Here is a 24319-nt window from a genome sequence, read left to right on the forward strand (position 1 = left end):
CTGGGAAAACTGGATAGCTACATGTAAAAGAATGAAATTAGAACACTTCCTAACACCATACACAAAAACAAGCTCAAAATGGATTAAAGACCTAAATGTAAGGCCAGACACTATAAACTCTTAGAGGAAAACATAGGCAGAACACTCTATGACATAAATCACAGCAAGATCCTTTTTGACCCACCTCCTAGAGAATGGAAATAAAAACAAACAGATGGGACCTAATGAAACTTAAAAGCTTTTGTGCAGCAAAGGAAAACATAAACAAGATGAAAAGACAACCCTCATAATGGGAGAAAATATTTGCAAACGAAGCAAGTGACAAAGGATTAATCTCTAAAATTTACAAGCAGCTCATGCAGCTCAATATCAAAAGACAAACAACCCAATCCAAAAATGGGCAGAAGACCTAAATAGACATTTCTCCAAAAAAGATATACAGATTGCCAACAAACACATGAAAGGATGCTCAACATCAATAATCATTAGAGAAGTGCAAATCAAAACCACAATGAGGTATCACCGGCCACCTCTGATGGCTGGTCAGAATGGCCATCAACAAAAAATCTACAAACAGGGCTTCCCTGGTGGCGCAGTGGTTGAGAGTCCACCTGCCGATGTAGGGGACACGGGTTCGTGCCCCGGTCCGGGAAGATCCCACATGCCATGGAGCAGCTGGGACCGTGAGCCATGGCCGCTGAGCCTGCATGTCCGGAGCCTGTGCTCCACAACAGGAGAGGCCACAGCAGTGAGAGGCCCACGTACCGCAAAAAAAAAAAAAAAAAATCTACAAACAATAAATGCTGGAGAGGGTGTGGAGAAAAGGGAACCCTCTTGCCCTGTCGGTGGGAATGTAAATTGATGAAGCCACTATGGAGAACAGTATGGAGCTCCTTAAAAAACTAAAAATAGAACTATCATATGCCCCAGCAATCCCACTACTAGACATATACCCTGAGAAAACCATATTTCAAAAAGAGTCATGTACCACAGTGTTCATTGCAACACTAGTTACAATAGCCAGGACATGGAAGTAACCTAAGTGTCCATCGACAGATGAATTAATAAAGAAAATTTGGCACACATATACAATGGAATATTACTCAGCCATAAAGAGAAACAAAATTGAGTTATTTGTAGTGAGGTGGATGGACCTAGATTCTGTCATACAGAGTGAAGTAAGTCAGAAAGAGAAAAACAAATACTGTATGCTAACACATATATATATATGGAATCTAAAAAAAATGGTTCTGATGAACCTAGGGGCAGGAAAGGAATAAAGGCGCAGACGTAGAGAATGGACTTGAGGACGCAGGGAGGGGGAAGGGTAAACTGGGATGAAGTGAGAGAGTGGCACTGACATATATACACTACCAAATGTAAAACAGATAGCTAGTGGGAAGCAGCTGCATAGCACAGGGAGATCAGCTCAGTGTTGTGTGACTACCTAGAGGGGTGGGATAGGGAGGGTGGGAGGGAGGCGCAAGAGGGAGGGGTTACGGGGATATATGTATACATATAGCTGATTCACTTTTTATACAGCAGAAACTAATACACCATTGTAAAGCAATTATACTCCAATAAAGATGTTAAAAAATTTTTAACGTAATAGATATTTTCAAAAAGTCAGGAGATATCTTTTTGCCTTGCTACGTGCCAGATACTATTTAATTTCTTTACATATGTCAACCCATTTTATCTGTAAAACAACCCTATACGGTAGGTATGCTTATTATACACATTTTACAGATGAGAAAAATGAGGAATAGAGGATTACAGTAACTTTCTCAGGGTCATATAGCTAAAGTGTGTCAAGGCTAGCATTCAAACCCAGCAGTCTGGTTTGAGAGTTTTGCTTCATAACTGGTACTCTGTACCACATGCCTCTCATACATAAGAAAACTAAAGCATTTGACTGTCTTCCATTCATCAAAATCCATTTTGTATCTCTTGTCTTTTTCAACTCAAAGCAAGAGAGGAAGTAATGTTATTTTAAAAATTGTCTGGTGAGGAAACTTTCATCTAACGGGCAAAAATACCTACGATTAAAAATCATATCCATTGCGTGTACTGACCTCCAGTGAGAAGACAATTGGGCAAGCATGTGTCCGTTGGTTGGATCTGCTCTAGATAGAATGTCTCATGGCTGACTATAATGTTCTCAGGTGAATAGCCCTTCCCCCTTTCAAAGGAATAAGAAAGCCACACACACAGAGAATGCCATCCAGTGCATGGGAAATACTTCCTCTCTCTTTGTTCTTTCTAGCTTATAAAAGTTCCCCTTCCAAATGGTAATAAGTCACTTCAGAGAATGCATTTTCTAAAGGATGATTGCCCTCCTTGAGTAGTGGTGCACTTAAGGCAGGCATGCAATAATCCCTAGAAATATACTGCCTGGAGTGTCTTACTGGTTAATTAGAGCTGGCACTGGGCCACCGCTTCTCAGCCTTGAATCAGTGCAAGAGCACTGGAAGGACGCAGGGGTATTAAAAGTGTTATTTCAGGGGGATATAAAGCAATGGCACCATGCCAGTCTGCAGAAAATAAAGCCAAACATTCCTGTTACCACAATAAAATGTCAAAATGCCTGGCTTTATTGTAGTCAGAGATTAAATCTATCACTGTGCCCATGATCAGGGTTTAAATATGATCTCTGTTGTTCTAAAAGTCTTTACAATCATTACTCACAGGACAACTATAAAAGTAAACATAACTTCCCCCAAAAGTATTCATTGAATGGAAGGAGGAAGCCATCATTATAATTATGTAAACATATTCTCTTACTTCCATAAATAGCCTACCATCTATTTTTTTTTAATAGTACTACATTTTATCAAAGAGTAAATGGATAGTCCATAGGAACTAGATGAAAAATGTCTGTGGCTCCAGCTGACACCCCCCAGCTTCCACATGTGCTCAAGAGGCTTCCAGAGAAGTTTTACAAGCAACAGCAACACATTACAATGTATTGATATCGCAAATTTTACTTTTTTATAATCCCTACATTAGTAATGTCCTATTTCAGTTTTGAGACAGTCTATCTGGGGGCTACAGCACCCTATAAACTAGATCCTTTGTTCTTTCCTCAATAATTGATTCCCATTTCTCCATCTCTTATAGTAGTGGAATTTACTCCTGATTATCTCAACCTCTACTGGAACAGAATTTCTTGACCATAATTCAGCCTTTCCATGAGTTGGTCCTAAAACACTGCTATTGGTTCTCCTCGATGCTGGCTACCTATCCACTTAGAACTCTATCAATTACCTATTTTGGAATTTCTTTAATAGACATTCTGAGTCTCTGACTAAAACTGATTATTTTGCCAATGGTACTTGCACCTCACCTCTTCCTTTCTCATGTTGATCATTTTTAATTTAGATGACTAGTTAAAAATTGCTAGACCAGTAGTGACAACCTGAAAACAATTGACATTTTTCTACTCCCGTATGCAAATCCCTGCAATCTCACCAGGTGTGTTTGGGTTCTTATCCTGGCCATCTCTTGGCCAGCCCCTGCTACCACCATCCAACACAAAGTCATGACAAATGAATAGGCAGTAACAAGATCCTCCAATATTCAGAAGAGGTAATGTTTTCAGGTAGTGCAGGAAAGAAAGTTCTAAATTTCACAAATACTGCATAAAAATTCATTGTAAAAACATAGGTAAGAGAATACCTCAACTGGAAACTGTGTGTTTTATATGATGCTATGAGATTAAGTTAAATAAAATTTCAGTGCTCATGCTTAAAAAAAAAAAAAAGTTAGCCTAATCTTAAATTGCCAGAAGGCATGGCAGCTGGGGCTTCAAACCTATGCTACATTTTAATTTTTTATGGAGACAGAATAAATAGCTTTATTTTTTCAAACTGAAGTACGTAAGAAAAACTACAGGCAGATCCTAGAGCGCCAGTGAAGAACAAAGCAAGCTCCTTAATTTTAACTCTTCCTTACCAAAGTATTTCAACTTGTCCACTGACAGAATTGTCCATAAGAAGAGATCTTTGTTTTTACAGTGAAAGTCAATGGAAAAATATATATGATTTTCTTTATAAACAAACTTTCACAATCATTGGACACCTACATCCTTCTTCCAAAATCAGGCTCTGTCTAAACCAACAATTTATTGAGTCTCAGGTATGTTCTCATGGACAATGAACCCACCCTCCCTACCAGCAGCAATGTACCTAGACACCTAGAATCTGAAAGAAATTTTTATTGGAAGTCAAGACCAGTCATATAATTTGTGGGTCCCAGGCAGAATGAAAATCCTGGGTTCCTCTACCAAATTTTATTAAAAATTATTAAGAATTTCAAGGCAGCAATGGCAAATGCAAGGCCCCGCTAAGTGTGAAGTCCTGTGGAACTGCTTCAGTGTCATATACATGGCTGTGCTGGGAATCTAAAACACAATATGTAAAATGCAATTAAATATATATGCTCAATAGCACTGTTACATAGGCACAGTTTTTTTAATGTATACAGGTAACCTGTTAATTCAATCCTTTTTAGTCAATTCAGCAACACAAACAAAAGCATCTTCACTCCCACTGCACCAACAAAAAGACAATTACCTTACAACAGGAGAATTCATCCTCAGCTAACTGGTGCTCATGCCTTTTGGCAAAGCTGGTGCATGTTCTAACACTAAGGCAGTATTTTAAGAATATATCTATGCATGTGTTTTAGTCTGTTGAAAAGAGTTATTAGTTTGTAAAACTTTTTGAAAAAGGAAGACATGGCAAGTAAAGAAAAAAATGGGTGTGTTGGGGGAGGAGTCCATGCAGGTACTAATGGCAGAGACTGGGCTTCCAGGTTCCAGTTGAGTCTTTTGGGCATCATGTTTTGGAATGCCATATTGGCAGTGCATAGATATTCGGAAATACTATAAACCACCACAGGCTCTTCTGTTTTTCTTTAAGCAGTGTATATTTCTCCACCATGCTGATCTGGGAAAACAATTGACATCAGTCTTGACAGTGCTGGAGTGGCAAGTTACAAAGAGTCTCCTGGTGGAGAGAAGCAAAGGGCAGGAGATGCCATAGGCTAAGTTACCTCATTACTAATATCTGCCCAACAAGGATTGGAGTGAGATTTATGTGCTGAGAAATCAAGTAATCATTGATGTTCCAGGCAAGCAGTGCCAAAGCTTGGATTTTACTGGATCATATCGAGTGAGGGAGAAGAAACAGATGTATCTTCCCAACTGGGAAAAAGGAGACAGGGTTATAGCTCAGAAAGAAACTATGTGTGATGCATATGTGCCTGATTACACAAAGATGCCTTTCCCTTTCACATATATCTAGAATATTCAATTTATTTCAATGTTTGTGTATTGCTTGATATTCTATTAGCTTGGGGAAAAAAATGACTGTTCCTATAAATGTCATCATGGAATAGAATTATAACTTGTTTGTTCAGATAACTTTCGTTTATCTCCTTGAGTTATTCCAATACTGACGGAGACTCATACCACTCTCTTACCTCCATCCAAACATGTAGTCAGAAAACGTTCTTAAGAAAGTATCTTTTTCTTGTTTACTTAGCACAAAATACTGTTTTCTCTTTTTTACAATCTCCTGATTTTATAGTCACTTCGTATTTTTAGAGTATTTAAAAGCCTTGAGACATAATATTTTTTTCACTGAACAAGTCATGTATGAGTATCTATTATGTGAGAAGCACCGTTTTTGCTCTGTAATTTTAGGTATTAGTTCAGCGTTTATCACTGACTCACTGAATGAAAAGTTTTACCTTTAATAATAGAGTCAAAGACACTCAACAATATAAAATGAGAATATTGTGTACTAATCCCTGAAACAGAGAACTGTGGTTGTCTTTAGGTTTAAGACCAAAGGAGCACTGCATGACTCTTATATCCCCCTCACTCAGCAACCTTTGTGTGCAATTTCCCTCTATATTCATTTTTAACTAAGCCTATAAGTTTGGAAGAGACCATAGTCAGCTCTAGGAATTAACAGTAAAATTTTAAAATTCCTTTCTACACTAGAATACTGTAAATCTAATCCTCTTACTCCCAATAATTCCATAGTTTATGTATACGTAGAAAATTTCCGTTTACTTTCTTACCTTCCCTCCTTTCCTTCCTTCCCTCCCCTCCTTCTTTTCTTCTCATTTGTATTAAGTTCTTGTGCTTTCAAGCTTCTCTAGGGATCACATGACTTTCTAGGACCATTCTGACTTATGCCCTGGTATCTAGGAATATACTGATGGGGATAAACAGGAGGCTGGACATTATTTGCACTCTTCCTTGATTGATGGGGGTTATTGGGTTGCTTACATGCTCTTTACTTATTCAATATCCAAAAGTCAACCACTATAAAAACACATATTTAGATGTCAATGATGTAAGCTGAATTCACACAGCCGTTAAGTTGAAATTGGCAGCACTAACAGTGGTCCCCTCCACCTTAGATATCTTAAATGGTTTAGACAACTATCTTATTCAGGTAGTGGTAAGTCAATACATGTTCTGGGTCACAGTACTACTTCAAGATGACAATGAGTATGTGATTTTTTTTCCAGAGTAGCCATAAATTAATGTTTTTGTTTTTTTTGTTTTTTTTTTTTTTTGCTTTAAGAAGCTTATGGGAGAAAAAAATAGTCTCAACTTGCTGATTTTTTTTTCACTCCCTCTCATAGTTAAAAACTGCCTGTTGTCTTTGTTTTTGTAGGAGCACCATATCCTCACTGCATTTCTTCAGCCATATTAACAGTTTATGAGATGCTTTATCCAAAAGAACATAAATGAAGTAAATTTAGTCATTTCTGTCTTCCTTCTTTTACATGTGCTATTGGATTTCTGAATTCCATGGGAACTACAGAAACAGATGTGTTGAAATATACTTAGTTTTCTTTAAAGGAAAAAAGAACACTATTTCCATCGATCATTATTTTTCCTCTATTGACATGAATTTAGAAAACCTTGCTACTAATTTTGCAAAATTGTGATTTTAAAGATTCTAAAAACCTGAGTGCTTTCTCTTTTACCTAGAGTTTTTAGTTATCATATAACATTTGGTCTACCTCACACTTCATTGACTAAATAGGAATTATCTGTTATCATTCATTATGTAGGTTATTGTCAACTTGAGATACTTGCCCTTAGTAAAACTGCAGCAGGAAGGGCTACATAATTTATGAGGCCCAGTGCAAAATAAAAATGTGAGGTCTCTTGTTTAAAAAGGATGAAGAATTTCTAGACAGTTACAGTAGAGCATGAAACCAAGTTCAAGACCCTTCTAAGTGTAGGGCTCTATGCAGCTGCACAGATGGGATACCCATGGAGGCAGCCTTGAATGGTGGCATATCTCAGCTAACTTCTAAATCCTATGCTCTATAATCACATTTCCTACCACCAGTCTGCACCAGAGATGTGCAAACTTCAACAGATTTGGAGCTTTTATTTCTATTTCCACATATTAAGGAGGTATATGTTTTCACAGATTACTTTGACTAAGATTTTTTTTTTTTACATTTCATGAGCTTTTGGGCCTCACCCAGGTTGATAAATATCTCAGTAATATTATTCTAAAATGGAGGAGTTCCAATATCTCATGTGAACATACTGGGGTGGGGGAAAGTAAAGCCTTCCGATTTGGGATTTATTCATGTCATTTGGAAAGTTTTCCCCTAAGTTTGCATGAATTGATTTTGGTGAAATACAATTTTTTTGTTGAGAACACACAAATAAGATTCACAGAATAGGGCTTCCCTGGTGGCGCAGTGGTTGAGAGTCCGCCTGCCAATGCAGGGGACACGGGTTCGTGCCCCAGTCCGGGAAGATCCCACATGCCGCGGAGCAGCTGGGCCCGTGAGCCATGGCCGCTGAGCCTGCGCGTCCGGAGCCTGTGCCCCGCAACAGGAGAGGCCACAACAGTGAGAGGCCCGCGTACCGCAAAAAAAAAACGATTCACAGAATAATAACCAAAACTTTCACAAGAAGCCATGTAGTCATTCATTAGTCAGTCTGGTCGTCTCCAGTCAGCTTTTTTATTCCCCAGGTGTAGACCTTCATAAAGAAGGTGGTCCAAAAAAGAAAAAAGGAGATAGTCTATAAGGCAAATGCTGTCATCTAGAGAGAGAGAGAAAAGAACATACAGACAGTGGTAATTTTCCAAGTATAATTCATATAAAACTAGAAAGCCTCTGTCAGAATTTCACATCTCAGAATGTAAAAATTTTCCAAGGAGAAATCATCCTTTAGAAGAAATCAGCATTTTGTGAAAAGGAGCCATTACGTATTCCCTGAACTTGAGGTGAAGGGTTATTCTGTTAATAATTTTGTATAATAGAGTCTATCAAGAGATTTTTTTAAAATTTTAAGCAGGAACTTTTAAAGATGGTGCTCTTAAGTCCATGTAAAATAACTGCATGAGAGCCAATTGTTTTAGCTGTCTAAAAAGTAAATCACTATATAGCATCATGTTTAAACAAATAAAAGAAGTTAAAAGAAGGCAGAATTATCTGTAGTATATTGGTCAGTTTACCTCGTTTTCATGATACAGTACAAAGACACTCCATTTACTCTGGCTTTAAAATGACACGAACTGTAAAATCAAACAGACAAATACCAAAGGAATCACTAAAAATATCTGAAAAACCAAGGGAAAAGGTAGGGATCTAGCCTGTCTCTATATATTAGTTGTGCAGACATTTAAACAATTTACTTTATAAGAATGAATAGTGCATACTGAGATAGCAATACCCAAATCAATTCACTTATTCCCCCAAAACATTTCTAGTACAGGTTTCCCCTGATATCCAAAAGTAGGACATCCCCATGTAACCTTTCATAAGCCAAAATGGAGTAAAGCAAAGAAGCAGTACCTTCAAACACATCTTGCTAACGGACACACAAAATAAATTGAGAAAAATCACAGATGCTCACAGACACAGGTCAAAGCTATCGCAGCTTGATGCTGAGATGGTGAATGTAGATCCTGGGGAAGGAGTTGGTGGTACCACTCTCACTGCTAGGGGTGTCCGCTGCCTCTCTAACAGCTCATTGCAAACCAAAGCCCAAACACTATTTTTGCTTTTTTCGTAAAAGTGAAAATCCTCTTCCAATTTCTTTCCATTATGGAAAACAGGTACTGATGAAGGTCTTCCGTAAAAGCAAAGTGGCATAAAACAAACTTTTGAAAAGTGGGAGGTGCCTGTAGATCTTATTAACATACACGCTGCCTAGATTACTGGAAAACAATCAAATTGTTATTTAAGGAATATCCTAAATCATTTTAAAATTTAAGCAGTATGAACTGAAGTAGGTTCTATTGTTCTTTTTTTTTCAGTTGTCAGTAGTTGGTTCTGTGAAAAGTTTTGAAATTTAATATTGCACTGTAAATTTGAAATTTTTCTGAGCTATATATTTATGAGATATATTTTGATAATACATTTATATGTGTGCCTATATAAGTATATTATACATACACTTGATATACTTAAAATCATAAAAATAAGCAAACTGAAATCTTCCATTTAAATTTGTTTAAATAGAAGGGCTCAGGCTTCTTCTTATCTAATAAGATATAATTAATTGAGTAACGTTAAAGCGTTATTCATTCATTCATTTAGCAGATACTTATTAAGTACCTACAATATACCAGGTGATGTCATAAGTGTTAGGGATGCTGCAGAGAACAAATATAGGTGCATAGTTCCATGTAAACCTCATAATATCCCATAAGCAGTAACTGTTTCCATTTTACAAAAACTTGCTCAAGAACTTACTGCTGGCGAGTGAGGGAGTGGATTTAAATTCAGTCTCTGCTTACTTAGAAATCATGTTTTTATGTCACTTTTGGTGCCTCCCATATAGTTAGCCCTTCCTGTGCTGATGAAAGTTTTAAGAAAAAAGTTTTGATTTTCAATAACTTGACAAGCTGTGACAGGTGAATTACCAGTGCAGCTCTTGGAAAGTTTATTATAGTTTGGTCAAAACACTTAAATCCTTCACAAGCAACATCTCTAGTCATTAGGGAAATGCAAATCAAAACCACAATGAGATACAACTTCACATCCGTTAGGATGACTAGTATCAAAAACAAACAAACAGAAAATAAGTGTTGATGAGGAAGTGGAGAAATTGGAACCCTTGCGCATTGTTGGTGGAAATACAAAACACTATACCTCCTGCGCAAAACGGTTTGGTGATTTTTCAAAAAGTTATGCATAGAATTTCCATATGATCTATGAATTCAACTCCTAGGTATATACCCAAAAGAAATGAAGGCAGGGATTCAAATAGATACTTTTATACCAATGTTTATAGCAGCATTATTCATAACAGCCGAAAGGGGAAGCAACCCCAGTGTCCATACACAGATGAATGGATAAATAAAATGTGGTACATACACACAATAGAATATTATTCACCTGGTATATATATACAATGGAATATTATTCACCTTTAAAAAGGAATGAAGTTCTGATACATGGTACAACATGGATAAACCTTGAAGAAACTATGGTAAGTGAAGTAAGCCAGGCATAAAAGGAAAAATATTGTATAATTCCACTTATGCGAAATACTTAGAACAGGCAAATTCATAGATACAGATAATAGAATAGAGGTTACTGGGATCTAAGGGAAGGGGAATGGGGTGGGTGGAGGAGTTTCTGTTTGGGATGATGAAAAAGTTGTAGAAATAGTGGTGACAGTTACACAACAATGTAAAAGTACTTAATGCCACTAATATGTACACTTAAAAATGGTTAAAATGGGAAATTTTACGTTATGTATATTTTATTACAATTTTTAAAAAAATCCTCCACAGGTAGTAATGGAGTTGTATGCATCCCAAGAACACTGAGAACTGGAAAGGGCAGGCAAGCGATCAGAAAAGAGGATGAAAATATAACACTATTTTTAAATAAAGAAGCAAACAATTTGCCTATTTCAAAATTTCAATAAGGTGTTCCCCTAAATACACAGCTTAGAATAAATTTCTTATCCTTACTATAAGTAATCATCCATAAATGTCAGAAAAAATATATCCACTTTAGCAGAAGAAGTCAGACAAGATCAAACAGAATGCATTTGGGGTGATGGTTTATATTAGGATATTATTCTTTGACTTAACTTGTCTGAAGAATGTAACACTAGTTAACCTTCTTAAAAGATCACCATGTGGGAAAATGGGCTTTCACAAAAAAGGAAGTATTAAAGGCTTTTTTATCTTCTTCATTTTCTCAATGTCTTATTTTCTCAATCTCACATTGAGATACAGATTTTCTCTCACTCATATGTGTATGTGTGTGTGTTCTAAAAATGACAGAACACACTAATAAGAATTTCTGTATTCATCAATCTTATCCATGTGTACTAAGCAATTTCTTCCCAATATAATTTTGTATTAGAAGAAGTTCAATAATTCAAGGTGGAATGTAGTGTTATTCCCCTATAAAAATGCAATATATTATGAAGTATCCATGTCAGAGACTTCAAAAATTGTATTTCTATATGGTGCTCAATAAAAAGCTATTAAATCAACATCTTAATATCTGACACTTAATTGACAACCATGCATGCCTACTGTTGACATCTACCTGGTTTTATGTGAACCCAAGGACAACTGGCATCAGTTAAGTGTTAATATCCTTATATGCAATTCACGACTGAGTTCATAAATTCATATTTTCTTTTTCTTTTCAACATTCCTTTTTTTTCTGTTGACTAGTCCTATACATATTAATGTAGGTCCAGAATCTGAAAGCTTAAAATAAATTATGCCAAATGAAAATAAATTTGAAATTCAGTTTAACTGGGAAGGATCTCAATTGTTACACATCTTTAAAATTCACCAGGATTAATATTATATGTCATTATTTTTAATATAAGCCTAAAAAGCTAAAGAAAATTATGGAAGCAGATAGATTTTTCTGAACTTATATATAAATATGAAGCATCTATTACTTATGGGAACATCTATCCTATTCCTTAATACATGCTCAGAATAACTCTAATGCAAAAGGATTGAATGATGAAAAAAACATGTACTGAAGTGGTATTTCCTGGGTTCAAATCCTGGCTCTGCCATTTATTAATTGTATGAAAAACTACTTCCCTTTTCTTGTCTTAGTTTCCTCAACTATAAAATGGAAATAACATACTTATGGTGTTGTTGTGAAAAGTCAGTAAAGGACTTAAAGCAGTATTTGACACAGAATAAGCAGGTGACAAATATTACGTATTATTATTAGTTCCCTTTTCAAAATCAAGAGAATTGGGGCTGGAAATCAGGTACTTTCCACACCAAAGTTATACATGTAGTAAGATGTGTAGTCAGACCCTAATTCTCTACTAATTCTTGTTATTTTAGAGGAAAAAAGGAAACTATCTATAGGACACTTCATCATTGGAAGGTTATGATTATTAAAATTATATCAATGGCATTTAGGTAGGAAACTTTAAAACACTTGTTGCTTCTACTTGGCATTATAATAAAATTTTATTGAGGAAAATGATTAATGAAATTTTTAAGTCAAGGTATGTCTCTTCCTGCAGACAGCCAAAGCACGCAAGAATATTTTTTGACAATCATTCATATAATTTAAAGTTTTTCTTTTGTAATATTCTTTGTAATAACTCAGCTGTTTTAACCAAAAGCCAATTTTATGGTAAATAACAATAAACAGATGAAGTTCTAGTTTGGTCTGTAAAATATTTTTTGGTGAGTTTATTAGAATAAAATCTTAGGAACAATCTCCTCAGTCATAAGGTATTCAGGTTTTGATGTTAGTAAAGATCCAACATCCTCCCACATATTTTATGGAGTTTAGCATAAACTCAAATATATTTTAAACCTTCAGTAATTACTCTACCCCCCAAAAATGTTCAATATAAATATTACTGACTAAGATAAAAGTACTGGGAAAATATTAGGGTAAAAGTTTCAAGAAAGTTAACAAGGTTATATTACCATAAACAAGGCAGTCCATCCTCTTCCAAAGCAAAGCAAAGTCATCCCTGCTCAGGGCGATTTCATGAAGATATTTTCTTATGTGATTGACTAATGTTTGGTTTTGCTTGTTTTTGTGCTATGGGAGTTTAATATGTTTCCATCTACCATGATTTTGCCCTCCTCCCTGAAACAATAAACTCTACATTCTACTAACAGTATCAGCTACAAAAAATTAACCAAGCTAACTTTTACTTTTACTAGCTAACTTTTACTTTTACTGGCTTGTTTTCTTGGACTACAAACATGATGAGATGAGATACACTCCTGACCCCCTGGACCATCAAGTCAAGTCATAAGACTGAAATGACTGGCATTTATGGCAAGATCTATTGTCAAAGCATTGTTTAAAAACTAAATGAGGAAATGTCTCTCACCTACTATGATAGGATAGTAAGTTATTCTATTGTTTAGAATCTGGGCTAACATTTAGTGCTTAATTTTTTTAAGCTTTAGGGTGATTTCTATACTTATCTAATATCTAAAACTTTTTGATAAATTTGAATAAGATTTTCTTTTCTTTTTTTCCTTGTACTTCACATTTTTACCAAAGCTCCTTTTAGACAAAAAGTAAATGAGCTTTTCTATATTCAAATACAATGTTTTTCAACATCTGGGTTGGAGGTTTGAGAGGAGGGAAGGAAGAAGGCAGATACAATATCCCAAGTCCAAAAATCATCTAAACTGAGATAGAAAGTAGCAGCAGGAAATTAATACCAGGTTTAAAAGAAAAAAAATGCTGATATAATGAAGCAAATGTTGAGCCAGATGCTACATATGAAAGAGCCTCTCTCCTGAGAAGTGCTGGCCACTTTTATAATATCCAAGTGGCCCGATCAGAGTTGATGACCTTCCTAAAGTTCCAGACTGAAACAGTAATTGAATTATTCTTGGGATTTGGCTTAAGAAAATTTTAGACTTGCAAAACCCACCATATTTCTGTTTTGTATTTGTCAAAAGGGATGGAATTTCTTCAAATCAATACATTTCACTTGAAAAGCCAAGTCTGTCATTTTTCTGTTGTTACCCTTTGCTCATATACAAAAACTTGTATTATTATACTTGTATTATTCTAAAGCCCACGATCAGACTTTATTTCAATATATTTTCAAGTCAAAAACTTAATTATAACTTTTGGAAATATGAATAATATTAGCATTTATCTGCCTGGCCATTCAGACACAGACTAAATCAGTTCTGAGACACAGATGTTTAAACTGAAGGAAAATATCAAAATTCTCCTTAGATACATATTAATTAATCTAATTTTTTATAGTCATAATTGGCTTGTGAGAAAATCTGATAAATGTACTATAACTTTGGAAGCAATAGTAAAAACAGAATAACAAAAGAGAAGCTGACCAATCTTTTGGGAACCCCATTACTGGAACTGAATATGATAATGGTGATTAAAATGCTTCATAGAAAGTTTACCAGTCTAACCAGACTGAAAAGTAACCCAGTAATTTCAACAACATTGTTAAATCATTAGCAAATTCCTTTGGTGAACTTCTTGACATGAACTATAGAGCAGCCTATTAAAAATTCACCAGCATGCAAAGCGTATGTATACTTGCATGCCTTCAACCAAGCTTATTAAGGTCTACACTCATATGTTTTCAAATATACTACATAAACCCCTGGAGGGCCAAGGCCAAGGCCAGATGTGGTATTTTATCTGCATTCTACCCTTGTCTGTCCCTTTGCTAACATTTCCCTGAGCACTGTACACAGTTCAGCATGCAGTGTCAAATAATTGTTACAGAGTGCACACGTAATATATGGTATCCATGAAATGCAGATATTTCAAGTATTTTAAATGTACATCAAATTAACTAAAAGAGAACACAGTGGGGAAAAGTAAAGCAAATTTTATATACTTTCACTTAATTTTTCTGTTACTGAATGTTCAAAATCAACTATTTCAAGAGGACTATACATGGAACACAAACTTTTCTAACCATGGAAATGAGAGATAATTTCAGTTCCTGGAAGTAACTAAAGATAAATTACCAAAGACAACTGATCTCTTTTTTTCCAGCACTTCATCAAATACAAAACTTAAAATTACTTAAAAAGCATTGTGGTAATATGTTGCTCCAAAATGTTGTCAGTTAGAAAACACATTTTATCATTTGACAAGTCTTTATTTCCCCAGCCCTCCTTCATCATTAAAAAAAATACTTCTGTAGTTTGATGCATTTTTCCAGAGAGCAATAAATAGGTTAGATCATAAGTGACTTTATCCACTGACATACAGACTGACTGATGGAAACTTCTAACAGCCTTAAGACTTTAAGCCTTGGTACAAGGGTTTACATCAGACCCTTCGCAGAAGAGGAAAGCCATTTAATCCTAAGAACTTGCTAAACTTTCTACAAGATAAACCAGAGATTTTGTGTATTTTATTAATTCCAAAAAAATCCAGCAAAAATATACTTTTATAACTCTGGGTGTTTGTACTTTTTTTTTTTTTTTTTGTATAATTGTGTATTGGAAAAGACAAATGCGTAAGACTGAGCTTTGGGTGGCAAACCCAATTTCACCCTGTACCATGCATCATTCTTCCTATTCAAGGCTACTGCTTGCTTGGGTCCCTGAGAATAATTGCTACCACTTTATTCTGAAATGATGTGCAGGGTTTTGTTTTGCTTTTTGAATTTTTATTGGAGTATAGTTGCTTTACGTGCAGGTTTTTCTAAAAAGATAGAAAGAGAGAGACAATGCCAAGGAACACTGTGTTTATCCTCCTAAAAGTAAATTCAAAGGTTTCATAATTTAAATAGAAAGTGACTAGAGCTCACATTTGCCCAGGTGCTTTTTATTAAATTATTGAAAGCTTTTTTTTATTTCTCTGCATTTTTTAATTCTCAACTCCAATGTATATTTTCTATGTATTTGTACTGAATGAGAAAAAACTCCCAAAAGATTGCATACCAAAGAGCAGAGCCTCCTGTTCCCTGAGATTGATGTATGTTTATGAGGAAATCCAGCATGCAATTTTCAAAACCTGCAGGTTCACTGTAAGTTAAACCATGTGGCCTCCACTCAAATCATTCCCTCCTTTCAAAATCAGTCATCAGAACTCCCAGTTGCCCTCTTCCCTTGAATCTTTCCACACTGATGTGCTCCCGCCAAGCCCCAGTTCTGTGTGGTGGAGCCACTAGGGGTGGTGGTCCACCAGCCATCTGTGTCACTCCTGTCACTGAGGCACCACTACAATGCCCTCCCCAACACTGAGCCTTATTTAACCGTCATTTACTCTTTTATTTCATAAAAGAAAATTTTAAATAAAAAAGGAAACTTTCTTCAATAAGAAATATAATTTTAGGTGTGCATCAAAATGACCTGGAGGGTTTAATAAAAATACAGATCCCTGGCTTCATTCTAGAACTACTGAATCAGAACATTGATGGGTAGAGAGAGATCCGTGTCTTAAATTTGTGAGCTTCTTATAGGAGCCTTAATATTACTTTTATGTCATTACAAGAGTGAGGAAAATATGTTCAAAAGTACATGCTTCTTTTCATAACAAAACACAAACATTTCAAAACTGTGTATTGTTAAATAGATAAATGAGAAGCAAGAATATCCAGCCTCAAGCAGAAATGAGAATTTTAAGAGCTATGTAATGTCATCAGTAAATTTTAAAAAGACAGAAAAAAATAATAGAAAATGCAGCTTTTGTTTCATTATCTGATTTTTTAAATAGTCATGTAGCATTGTATAAAGTCTAAAGGCCACCCATCATCATCTGAAGTGAGGTAGGAGGACCTTAATTCTCAGATGAAAGAAATTAAAATTCAGTTTAGGTAAAGAATTTGCTGTCCACTTTTAAATCTTTTGTTGGTTCATTGTCACTTAGCCTAGGCCTCATTTACCTCTGGATTTTCACAGAATCCTGCTGGAGAGTCTCAGAGTTGTTAAATGACAATTTAAAAGCCGATTTAGGATTAGGCAGCTTAACCAGGTGAGCGGAGGGTCTCACTTCGGGAACGAAAGAAAGCTGCAGCTCTGTCAGGAAGTCCGTACCGTGAGGCCGAGAGCTTTATCAGCCCCACGTGCGGATGAGCTCACACTCAGCGCGGGGATGAACTTCGGCTCAAGAGACACGGCTCCAGTGCCTGCAGCCCACGGTCCGCGCGGCGAAAGCACCGGGATGCCAAAAGTATAAATGTTTCTGGACTCTTCTGTGTATTAATTAGCACTTTCTAGGGGGTCGCTGAATATTAACGCAATCACTCCCAAATCATGTTGAATAAGTGCACACTTATGATACATTCAGAAGAGTCGTAGCAGAAACCAGGAAGATTTCTAACTTACAGAATCAGTGAGGATGCTCTGGCTTGCGCCTTATTTCTTAAATGCCAGAATTATTAGATTTGTCCATCGTGAGGCTGCAGTGTTTTCCTCAGTAGAAAAAGGCACACTTATGATACATTTCTCAATCAATATTTTTATAGTAAGTGTTATTTCTCTCAACCGAAAACTGTATCCCTAACCTGTGCCCGTTCCTTCAGTGACTTACACTGTGTCACAGTGTGGCATGGCCACATTCAAAGAGGCACGGAGTCTTTCCATGTGCTCAGAATTCTGGGCAAGGGCATGATTCAAAGAAATGTGTTTGCTCAGGAAATTGGAGAGCAAGGGATTCTCCTTCAAAGGCACTGAGATGTGGTTTTTTAAAGGGTGGCCGTACCTGTAAAAAATCAGGTTCATTTACATTTCTGTAGATAAAACAGATCTCAGAGAAGAGAGGAATGTGTGCAAGAGCACAGACAAAGACAAGTGGGCAGAAAAATCAAAGACTGTTAAAAGGGGTGATGAGTAGAACAAATGGCTGTTTGCTAATGTAACAAGGCTCTAGAATCTAGAGTCTCCCTGCTCCAAACTGTGGTTCAGGGGTCAGCATCACCAGCATCACTTGTGAGCTTGCGAGAGCAGCAGCACCTTGGGCCTCACCCCTAGATCTACTGAATCAGACTCTGTATTTTAACTAGATCTCTAGGTGGTTCGTACCCATATTCATGTTTAAGGTGCCCTATTCTAGAAACTATAGCAGGAGAGCATGACGAGTAGAGATATGGGCTTTGAGCTCCAGAACACATTTCAGATTTTATTTGTAGATGAAGGATGGTAAAGTAAGGGTTTGAGCATGGGAGTTATTTTAGAAAGAGGGCTATGCTACTGTGTAGTAGAATATTGGGATATATATATATATATATATATATATATTACACATATACATATGTATAAAATAAAAACAATTAGAAATCTATTGAGGTAGTTCACTTGACAACCATGTAGGATAAATAATTTAAGAAGTATTTAAATGCATTGTAGTTTATCCTGTATTTTCTTTTGTACTAATTCCTAAAACATATCAAAACTCCTTGCTCCTAGTTTTCAGGAAACTAAATGGTCCCAGGAGTGTCATTCTCAGGCAACATTTTTTCAAACAGCAATTCAACAGAGGCCTACATGATGAGCTCACAAAACATACATCAACCTAGTCAGCACCTAAAGAAACCTAATGCAAACTCTGATAGCACCATGAAAAGCAAGGGTCAAGATGGAAAGGCTAATTTGTGTGAGAGAACAGAGCAAAAAACATATAGGTGTCCTCTGCCATCCAAATCCAGGAACTTGATGAATTCTGATAGCAGGGGATGACTGTACTGGCAGAGAACACTGGGTAAGAGAGAGACAGTGGTGGAGGGAATGTAACCAGTGTCATTTACCTAGAAGTTCATTGACAAAGAATTGATAAACTATCAAGAAAAGATTTAACCCAGCCATCGTTCTATTAATGAATCATGATGATTTATGTTGCAGTGGTGTGATCCATAACTCAAGAGTATGAAGTTGTGAGCTTTTTATCTGTAGCTTCTTTTCCTCTGTGCCTCTAGTCATTTTCCCATGAGTAAGTCCTCTCTTAAAGGTAAGCATACCAGAGTTGCCTGGTGGATATAAGAATCTTCTGCAATTGTAGACAGAGCTGATGTGGGAAACCATCTATTGAAGACTGTTATCTATGCTAATCATACTGCACTCAGACACTAAAACAATTTTCCTGCCTCAGTGATATGTCACACTAACTCCTTCCACCTGACTTGCTCATATGCAAGCGTGGCACCACCTATGGACAAAGATAACAGCTAGTCTAACTTGAAGCTAATAGCCAGTTAACAACTATCTGAGTTTGCTATCATAGTTCCATAAGCTTCACTTTAACAGTTGTTAAAGACATTTCTCTGGTACGGTATATTACAAAAGCCAGTTTAGAAAGCCACTTAAGAAGCTGTGTTATCTGGACAAACTACTTAACACCTCTTTGGGCCCCAGTTCCCTCATGCATAATATAAGGATAATATTAATGTCTACTTCATAGAGTTGTTATGAGGATTAAATTGTGTGTGTGTGTGCATGTGCTCACAGTACCCAGTTCATAATAGGTGCTATGTAAATATTGGTTGTTATTATTCTCAAATGCTATCTCCCCAAATATTACTAACACAACCTGTCAGTAAGACAGAGCTGACTTTATTGCTTACCTCAAGGAGGGAAAAGACTGCGTCTCGAAGGGAGAAAATTTAATCTTGTGCTCAAAATTTGATGAGAATTAAAAGCTTGGATTATTGTGGGTTTTTCAGTTCGGGGGCTTGATTAAAATTAAATAAAGATTAGGATACAACTGTCCAGCCCTAACTGTTTTTTGATTCTTTCCACTGAAGATTTGGTAGGTCTTTAGGGAAGTTCGTATAATGAACAATGAAATCATTTGCCTGGACAAAAGTCTCAGGAAATAGCAGTCATGTTAAAGTAGATATATATTTTGGGGTGGGAGGCTTCAGTAGAAGGGGCTGATAGGTAGTTTCAGTCCGCATTATCAAGATGTGTATGTGGTAGCAGAGCAGCTCCCTCACTGCAATCTACTGAAAGTCAGCCCTCGACGCAAGGGTTTGTAAGAAAAATTAAAAGTAGAAAAAGAAAAAAAAAAAAAAGATGTGTATGTGGGTAACTGGTTTTGGTAGTCATTATTATTGTTTATTCTTGTTAGTATTATTATTGTTACAGTTCTCAGAATTAGGTACCACCACATTAACTAAGTTAAGAGGATAATCTGTTTTTACCCATAGTCACTCAGGAAACATTAAGACCTTGAGAAATCAGAGAAAATGGAAGGCAGTCCCTGGGAAGTCAGATCTGAGTAAAGTAGAAACGCAGAGGGCTGGGAAGGAATGAAGTAGACAGAACGAGCAGTGAGATAATATCAGAAACATACTGCCTATAGCACATTTTTTTGTGTGCGTCAGCCTGCTTTCTTCCAAAATTTACTTATTTACATCGGGTTTGATCCTTAGAGCGCAACAAGTATCAACCATTGCATTTGTACTGCTTTGGTTTTCCCTTTGTGGCCAGCAGGGTAACTAAATCTTTTGAGAAAGGCAGTATACACAGCATTATCAGAAATAGGAGTGATATTTGTAGATAGATACATGTAGATATATTAAAATGGAGGCAACGTGACTACAAGTACCTGGCAAGGGCTTTGAACCTAAGTGGATCTGCCTTCCAACCCTGTTTCTGTCACATACTAGCTGTGGTGCCTTGGACATGTTATTTAACCTCCCTAAACTTTACTTTCTTCACCTATAAACTAAGACCACAGTATCTACTTGCAGGAATGTTATAAAGAAAGAGATGATTATTAGCAAATAATACTCAATAAGTTATAGTTATATTAGAATGTACAGATATGCTTTATATTTTATAGGTTACATCTATATATACATGTTCTCTTGCTTATGATATATGAATATATCACTATATAGTATTTGTGAATTACATATTATATAAGTAAAAATTAGTAACTGCAATATATGTTATGTCATTTCTGTTTTAAATAAAAAACTGAAATCTCCTCATTAGTTATATGTACACTCAAAAATCACAGAATTTGGTTTTAATTGTCAATCATAACTAATAAGTATTGTACCTAAAATTTCCCCTACGTAGCAAGTAATCCTATCCTTATTTATACTCAACGCACTCAATTTTTACATCAGTTATTGTTATTCATTTCCTCAGATAATATATGCTTTTGAGTTTTTTCCATTTTTATAACATTATAAATTCTAGATTATTTTTAAAATCTGAAATTATACCAAGACTTCTTAAAGTCACTATTTCAGCTGCAGCATTTTTAAAAAGAAAATTTATTTGGGCTTATAATCTAGTTATTGTAGCAAATAAATATCAGATCCACATGCTTGACTAGAAGAACAGATTGATAAAATAGGTTTCAAAGAATCTAATAATAAAGTAAATAAAAGTCAAGCTGCAATTCTAATTTCAGATTTTATGGAAGTGTTACTTTTCTCTTTGGGTTTTTTTTTTTACATTAGTTAACACCATAACTACACTTGTCATCTCTGATTGTTATTTAAGATAAATTTTTCCCCAAAGAGGTTTATAATGAAAAGGGATAAAATCGGCATCAGAAAAAATGGTATTTTTGAACATGTATAATACATTTCATTTTTTTTAATACATTACATTTTAATACTATGTTGAAACTGAATAGCAACAGTGTCTTTTCTCCTTCTCTTCCTTTCCATGGTGCCAAAAGAGCCCATATATCCAGGTAGCCTTCAGATATAGTGTCAGAGAGCCCCCATTTCTATCACTCCCTGATGATGAATGAGCTTCTTCGTCTAAACAAATAAGCACTTCAGAGGGTTACCCTTGACAGGGTTGTTAATCCAGAGAGCCTGCCTTATCGCTGCAGAATTCAAGGGCTGAAGTTTTACAGGATCCCTGCACTGCCTGGCTCTTGGGCAGTTGTGTGGAAGCTGCATGGCACATGGCCACTCTTTGCAAAGAACCGCCAGGCTCTGTTCCCTGTGTTTCCAGATCTGGTCTTCAGCTAACTTAGGATTTTCCTTTTAGCAAACTGAAATCGTTTATATTATACATGCAGCAATTGGTTAATATGCTACATTAATATAGCTTTCATTTTATCTCCAGAAAAGCAACATGCCAACATAAATTCTCGTGCATGCAAAGCAAATAAAAGACAGGAAGGTTAAATGACCATTCCTGGTCCTACAAGAGCAGAACTAGAAACACCACCTCTGGATTCCTGCATATGAAACACAGAGACAATTTCCACCTCTTATCAGCAACGTATAAATGTCTTACCAAAACTCTCTGGCTCTTGACTTTGCTTCCATTGACATCTAGACTAAAGGTCAGCATTTCTTTTACATTTCAGAAGCTATTAGAAATCAGCTTAAATTTATATTCCTGTAAAGAATTGATGAGTTGACCTTAATTGAATAAGGTTCAACAAATCTCTCAGTGGCATCTCTAAAAATAGGTGTCCAGATGATGATTAAGAAGTCAGGAAGAGGACTTCTTTAAGAAGCATATGCTTTCTTGATATTTTTTAAGTATCAACATTTTGTTTTCAATAAAAGTCACAAGTTAAAAATCAGTTTTGCCTCTGTAAATGATGCAGGCACTTCTAACCTCCTTCTAACCTCCTCTATTCTTCCAATCCCACAGTGTAGCACCGCAGGAGATATGTAGAAATAAAGAATGCATATTTTTTATCCGTCACAAGCCTTATGTCTTAAAAGGTTTAGGAAAGGCATCTGACAAAGCCTGTTTGAAAAGCAGAGCATAATGTGTTTTCAGTTTATAAATTATAAAATATTCAAAAGCACAGGCTAACACCAAGGAATTGGTTACTGCTAGATATCTGGAACTGTTTTTTCTTTCTTTCTCTTATCTCCTTGCTTTCTCTTTTTTTCCCATTAAGAACAAAATGCAAATAAAATGCAAATGAAACCCCTTAGGCCTGAGAAGGAGGAAAACAACTGTGCCAAGAAAGAATATGGGGGATCTCTTTGAATGCTTATCGAACAAATAGTTTAATCACGGGATTTTTTTGATTGACCGGTTCCTAAAATGTTATTTTCTAATTTGCATGTTGGTTGAGTATTAAATTTTACAACCTCATGGTTAAGCATAACAGACCTACTATTTGCACTTTGATTTTAATTCCTGCACAAAGAGCCTAAAAATTGTAGATTACAAATATAGCTGATCAGTATAGAAAGTCTGCTACATGATTTCAACTCAGAATTGATGCATGGTAGTTATTTCACAAAATGGGGACTCTCAATATCCCATTAGATTATGTCATTGCGTTTGTTAAGAAGGAAGAGCTGGAGGGGCTTCCCTGGTGGCACAGTGGTTGAGAGTCCGCCTGCCCCTGCCGATGCAGGGGACACAGGTTTGTGCCCCGGTCCGGGGGGGTCCCACATGCCGCAGAGCAGCTGGACCCGTGAGCCATGGCCGCTGAGCCTGCGCATCCGGAGCCTGTGCTCAGCAACAGGAGAGGCCAAAACGGTGAGAGGCCCGCGTATCGCAAAAAAAAAAAAAAGAAGGAAGAGCTGGAATATGCTCTATCACAATGATAATATTGAGCTTCCTAATACTCAGAGTCTGTGTGGATAGCAATTTAAGCCTTAAATTGGGATCTGCAGGCCTTTCTGAAGATTCTATATAAATGAAAGATTAAGTGAATCATATTAAAATGGTTCAAGAAGATTCTACCCTAGAAGGAGAGCCCAGTGTTGGCTTCACATAAGTCTATACACATGCACATCAGATCTAATTGAAAAGATGAAAATCTTAGGAAGGATCAATTCTACTGTAATGCTTACAGATAGGGTTTTTAGATTCACGTAAAAACACTTTCATTCAAATTCCATGGCTGTTTTTTAAAAAAATTATTTGTATTTATTATGAACTAGTAAAAGGGAAAACATTATTTAGAGTCTCAACATAACTAAATCACAGTGAAATATTACAAGCAGAAAGTTAAGCATAAGCCCCAACTTCTCCCAACCTCTACCCACTCAACACTTTATTTTGTGGCTATGTCTTACTTTTCTTAGGCTATGTTCAGTCTTTATGGTAAGGAAAATCGTTTCCCTCAAGTTGTAAGACCATATAAGTATGTAGTTATGATAGTTATATTTATCAAAAAATACGTTAAGTATCTTTTTGACCTAACTTGAGACTCAATTAAAAACATCACCATGATATATTTATCATTGTAGTTCTTTATATATTTCATGGAGATTTCAACTAATGGATGAAAATATATTATTTCTAATGTCAAGTATAGAAGCTATATTATAATACAGTAACTATTAAAAGAAGAAAACTTAATTTCTAGATAGATTTTAATCAGTGTCCCCTGTATCAAGATGGATAGCGTTGCTGAAAGATATGTGTAAGTGTACCTAAGATAAATATAC

At 36.0% G+C, this 24319-nt stretch overlaps 1 long non-coding RNA gene across 1 annotated transcript in view; it reads right to left on the reverse strand.

Annotated features, from left to right (window-relative positions):
• Positions 1–24319, reverse strand: part of LOC117201201 (uncharacterized) — a 147125-nt gene that overhangs the window by 71407 nt on the left and 51399 nt on the right. Inside the window, exon 3 of the long non-coding RNA XR_004483170.2 lies at positions 8511–8570. This is a non-coding gene — a long non-coding RNA (uncharacterized LOC117201201). The remainder of the gene's footprint in view (positions 1–8510; positions 8571–24319) is intronic.

The sequence above is a fragment of the Orcinus orca genome, chromosome 4 (assembly GCF_937001465.1).
Source record: "Orcinus orca chromosome 4, mOrcOrc1.1, whole genome shotgun sequence".
Classification (NCBI taxonomy): domain Eukaryota; kingdom Metazoa; phylum Chordata; class Mammalia; order Artiodactyla; family Delphinidae; genus Orcinus; species Orcinus orca.